Here is a 6170-nt window from a genome sequence, read left to right as displayed (position 1 = left end):
TAGGAAATTCTCATAGCAAAACATTCAATTACTATTGATTTGGCCAAATAGTGCAAACAGAACAAGTCAGCTCTTCTTGAAACCTAGTAGATTTGAGGCAGCCATCTTCCTTGTATGATGTCTATAGATAAAGCTCTGAAACCAACCCTCAACCACAGGCCTTGCGATGTCCACATAGTTGTTGTTGTTGTTGTTTAATAATTTATGTTTAGTGGGGAAATGGTGGAAGTTTGTGGGGCAGAGACTATAGGCTGATGAAGTTTTATGAAGCCGAACACACTGATTTGAAGGTCTATGGACTTTACATACACTGTCTCAAAAGCCATCCTCCTTCATCTCAGAGCATGCTGGCTTAGCATAGAGGAATTCCACATTTACTCATTAATGATTAACTCAGGATCCTTGGCTCTAAGGGGCAAACTCTACTCTTTCCTTGCTCTTAGTTCTTTTCACATTATGCTGGGAAACAAAAGGAGGCATGCAGATTGAATGATTCTATGTATGTGAAGTTCTAGAATCTGCAAAACTAATCAATAGTAATAGAAATCAGGTCAGTGGTCCCCTGGGACAGGTTTGGGAGGACTGACTACAATGAGGCACAAGGGAACTTTTGAGGTTGTTGAAAATGTTCTGTGTCTTGACAGCTGTATATATTTGTCAAAGTTCTTCTGTTTACTTAAATATATGGGTTTAATGGTATATAAATTTTATCTCAATAAATTTTTAGTCTTTTTAAGTGACTGACATTTTCACAAGAATCACATCCTTCTAAAGACTGAGCTTCCTGACAATTGTCTTTCAATTCAGGGCCACGCTTAAATTTGATCCTATTCCATCTTTTGTGCATGTCCTTTAATAGGTGAAGTTACTAGAGAATTTACTAGGCTGACAAATGTGTCTCTTTAGATCATTTCCTTTTCTTCCTATCCAACATCAGCTGTGGTTGCAAGATCCAGAATTTATTTTGAAGCATTTCTCCCAAACACTTCTCATCTTTGGGATCTCTGTCCAGATATTCCTACCATTAATCAAACATTTTTGATCTGTCTTACCAAAGACTAGGATATCCAACTCTCCCTAACTATCATAAACCCTAGAAACCTGATCATATTTTTCTCATGAGTTCATGTCATTTCCACTTGTCTGACCAGTTCCTTCTTGTAGCAGCACTGGAACTTACTTCTTCTACCATCCGAGAAAATGTCCACTTAAAAAAATTACTGGCCTCTAGAGCATGGAAATTTTAGACAAAAAAGAATCTTAGAGGTCAGTAATGACCTCTTCACTTGTTATATGAGACATTTAAGGTCTTAAGGGTAAAGGTATTTAGAATCAATATTGAGGCTATGGTGGGCAAAGTGCACAGAAGAGGTCAGATCTTACAGGATCAATATTGATTCCAAATACCTCTGCCCTTAAGGCCTTAAATATATATATTTATATTATATTTTTAACATTTATATAATATAAAATATATGTATATATACAGCCACAGATACATAACACGTGTATATATATATATATATACACACATACATATAGGTAGATAATTCTTAAAAGAATTTTTTAAAGATTTTATTTATTTATTTTTGAGAGGGGGGAAGGGAGGGAGAAAGAGAAGGAGAGAAACATCAATGTGTGGTTGCCTCTCGCATGCCCCCTACTGGAGACTTGGCCTGTAAACCAGACATGTGCCCTGACTGGGAACTGAACCAGCAACCCTTTGGTTTGTAGGCCAGCACTCAATACACTGAGCCACACCAGCCAGGGCAAAGAATTTTTATTTTTTATAAATAACAATTTATTGAGAACTTCTAAATATATACATCTCCATTTTATTGTACATAATTTAAAGCCCTGCTTCTCAAATTAGGGTAACTACAGCCCCAGGGATATGCAGTGGAAGACTATGGTGGGCAACGTGCACAGGAGAAGTCAGATCTTATAGGAATGATTTAAAATGGTGGGATGCAATATAAAATCATTTTTTTGTATTGAAACAACTACAAACATCTTAGCAAAATAAAATAGAAAATAAATCCACACATTTTAAAAATCAAATATGTGGCTTCAAAGAAATTCTGAACTTACATATATCTTTATCTTCACCAACCTTAAAATAAAATTTAGCATTTCTACTGATGATCATTGTAGGCAATAAACCCCAGTAATTTTAACAGAACCCACAACATTTTCACAGGTAGGAATCATAAATATTTCCAAACCCAATTCAGTTTTTAGAAGTGTCTGGAATTATCACTTCATTTACCATTACTTCAGAATTACTGCAAGTCTTCTTGCATATAAATGCTCTAGAGCAACTATGAGCTTAAATGTCTCGTATTCTACATGGTTGCTCATGGTTGCTTCTCTGCTACTTCATATCTACAAAATCCTCTCTCTGCTTCTTAAAGAGAAGGCTGAGAACATGTGAAAACACTTAGAATTCTTTCAAAATTCATTTTTATCACATTGGCATCCAAGTTGAACATGAATTAACAATCATTTTCTTTTTTCATATAAGCTGTATTAAAAATGTTGATCTATTGATCTTTGGACAAAATACTTATCTCAAATAAAATTGCATTTTAAAATCTTGGATAATTCTGGTGCTCCTTGCAATAAGAGTCCTGTATTTGTTCTGTAAAATGAAATATGCAAGCTGTCATTTCATTTGCAATAAGATATTTTTGTGAAACAGTATTCTTAACCCTTGTAATAATCAAAACAAACAATCAGGCCTCGCCAGTGTGACTCCGTTGGTTGGAGCATTATCCTGTAAACCAAAGGGTCGAGGGTTCAATTCCCAGTCAGGACACATGCCTGGGTTGCAGGTTTGACCCCCAGTTGGGATGCATACAAGAAGCAACTGATGAATATTTCTCTCTCACACCCATGCTTCTCTCCCTCTTGATCTCCCTCTCTTCCCTTCTCTCTAGAATCAGTAAGCATGTCCTTGGGTGAGGGAAAAAAAATCAGAATGGACTGTGTGTCTATTATGACATGTATATTGCCTTGTTGTTTGAAAGTGTGGATTTTATTATTATTTAGGTATGGCCAAGACAATGGATGAGGAGACGATTGTCATTGACAAGATATTTAGTTACTATATTCATCTGCTCAGGTTGCTGTAACAAAACACCACAGACTATGTGGTATAAGCAGTAGAAAATTTATTTCTCAGAGTTCTGGATGTTGGGGACCGCCCTGACTGGTATCAGAAGCTGAAACCCCCCGCCTAGCTAAGGCTAAGGGAACGCCCTTGGAACCGTAAGCCGGCAAGGAGATAAAAGCTTATCTCCCTGGCAGGAATGCTGCTTCTGCTGCTTTATTCATAACTGAACCCCAAAAAGCTTGGTCGGTTAGCCAAAGACGGGTAAGATTCCCCACGGGGGGAACGACCTAAGCCAGGCATGATCACTTTGGGAGGCCCCCCAAAAGAAGGACTTGGGCTGCAGCAAAAGGGGGTGATGGACCCTTGCTCCTCGGCTCTGACATAGCCTGAGTTCTCAGCTTCTGGAAGAAAATCTCCTTATCTCTCAGTTGCCTTAGTTCCCTTGCTCCACCTAAGCCTGAAACAAATACAGGGTGGTGCAGCTCGGTACTGAGAAGTGCAGATTCCCCAGGGTGATCAGGCCTAAGAAAGAATATGTAAATTACTGTGAAACCTTCTTTGTTTAGAATGCTCTCAGTTGAATGAGAAGGGTCTTAGGAGGAAGTTAGTTTGTTCCTCAGTCTTACAGCTCTTTGACCCCAACTCAATAGACCGGCAGAGTTCTTTGTTTTCTATAGTTCCTTACTTCCCCCTAATGAGTACTGTACTTTACCTGAATTATTATGCAAAATGATCCCAATAAAAGCAGGTATGGACGGTAAATCAGCGCGCTCCCCACTAGGGGGGGTGGCCATTTCGTCCCTACTTCTCCACAGAAACTAGTTTGTCTCTGTGCATGTTTTTTCTCGCGTGTTTATCGTCGAGCCATCCACAGTGTTCCATGGTCACTGCTGGCCGGTGACCCACGCGCAACATCTGGAGGCTTGAAGTCCATGTTCGAGGTACCAGTGGGACTGGTGTCTGGTGAGAGCTCTCCCCTTGGGGTGTAGACAGTCACCTCCTCACTGTGTGCTCACACAGCCTTACCACCTTAGTTCCTTAGAGGCCTGATCTCCAAATACAGGCACACTATGGTTAGGGCTTCAACATATGAATTTGGGGGTACAAACATTCAGTCCGTAACAGTTATGCTCACAGTCCCATGGGGTGTGGGTAGGGTGACAAGGGAAGTACTGGAGTCAGTCAGGAGGCAGAGAGGGTGAGAGGAACACTTGAACGAGCCTTCTGTGATGTCCTAAGGTACAGAAAGTTTAGGATTGGCCAGTTTGAATAAATACAGTGAGCTCTGGGGTAGGGGCTGACCCTCTTTGTCTGGGGGCTGGTCCTGTGGTGATTAGGTGGACTCTGGCCTTGATCATCCCAGTCCAATAGAGGAAGTGATTGGGTATGAGCTGTGGACAATTGGTTTGCTATGAAAGGTATATAATTTATTATCTCTAGGAATGGGCTAGCCTCGCCAGGGTCAGCAGGGCCCCAGATGTCAAAGCATTAAATACAGAAATCAGAAAATAAAAAATGAATATAGAAACCAGTGGTCATTACACTTGTCAAAGTTTGTTTTACTTTTTAATGTTTTTATTCAAGCTAAGGAACAATGGCCTTCACACTAATGTGCCTTAAAATGCACAAGCTAACTTTAACTTGTATGTATTTTCAACATACTTTCTCATTTCAATATATCACATATCTATCCCAAATTATTTATTAACGTATAACAAGTTTCCCCCAAACTAGTGACTGAAAACAACAGACACTTATTATTTTATAGTATCTTTGGTCAGGAATTCAGGCAGCTTAGCCACATGGTTCTGGATCAGGTTCTCTCAGGGAGCCCTAGTTAAGGTATCAGCCAGGGTATCAGTCCCCTCCAGGATGACAGAGAAGAATCAGCTTCCAAGCTCACTTACCTGGTTGTCGGCAGGCCCCAGTTTCTGGCCACATGGGCCTCTCCACAGAGCTACTACAGCACAAAGCAGCTGGCTTCCTGTGGCGTGAGTAATGACAGAGAGAAAGACAAAGAGAGCCCAAGCAGTCAGTATTTTTTAACCTAATCTCTAAAGTGACATTCCATAATTTCTGCCATAATCCATTCATTAGAAGTGAGTGACTAGGTCCAGGCCAAACCCAAGCAGAAGGAATTACACAAGTGTATGAATACCAGGATCATTGGGGATCTGGGGGTTGTCACATTCAACACTGCCTATCACAACTGATAACTCTGTTTCTTTTTTTTTAAGATTTTATTTATTTATTTTTAGAGAGAGGAGAAGGGAGGGAGAAAGAGAGGGAAAGAAACATTGATGCATGAGAGAAACATCAATTAGTTGTCTCTCACAGGCACCCCAATCGGGAAGAGGCCCACAACCCAGGCATGTGCCTGACCAGGAGTGGAGCCTGCAACTTTTTACTTTGTAGGACAATGCGCAACCAACCAACTGAGCCACACCAGTCAGGGCTGATAACTATATTTCAATACAATTGCTTTCCTTTATACTCTATGTTTCTGTTTTTGTTTTTTGCATTTAAACCATTATTCTACGAAGGGGTCTGATGCAGACACCAGTGCACAGTGTCTGAGTCATTATGGATGAAATGAGACATTCACACAGCCTACTAAGTCCAGTGGAGGAAGTGGAGGAAAAGGGACAGCATGGCTTTTCTCTCAAGGGGAACAAAAGCCTTGGCCCTTGCCATTATTGGGTTTCTCGGCACATTACATGATGGGCCTCATTTACTATGCACAGATTCGCTTTAGGTGGTTACCTTTTACAGAAAACAAAGGAGCCAATGCTGCTAATCAAATCACAGAAGAGGGATATTTGCAAATGAAAAGGCAAAAGTATTTGAACTGGTTACACTCATCCTTGGAAGGTTTAGCATGGATTTTAGGAAGTTACTTTGCAGTAAATGTTTGTTGCTTCAATTCAGGATGAGCAAGAGCAAGAGCTTTTTTAGCAAGAGCCAGACTCAAAGCTGCCTAGGCATATTGCAGGCCTGATTCCCCACAGGAGAACCTATCCGTGGGCGTGGGTGCTGTGCATCTCCGAGTGGGAGC

This window comes from Phyllostomus hastatus, unplaced genomic scaffold, assembly GCF_019186645.2.
Source record: "Phyllostomus hastatus isolate PE091 unplaced genomic scaffold, TTU_PhHast_1.1 phas_scaffold_39, whole genome shotgun sequence".
NCBI classification, from domain to species: domain Eukaryota; kingdom Metazoa; phylum Chordata; class Mammalia; order Chiroptera; family Phyllostomidae; genus Phyllostomus; species Phyllostomus hastatus.
Note: the sequence above shows the minus strand (reverse complement) of the source record.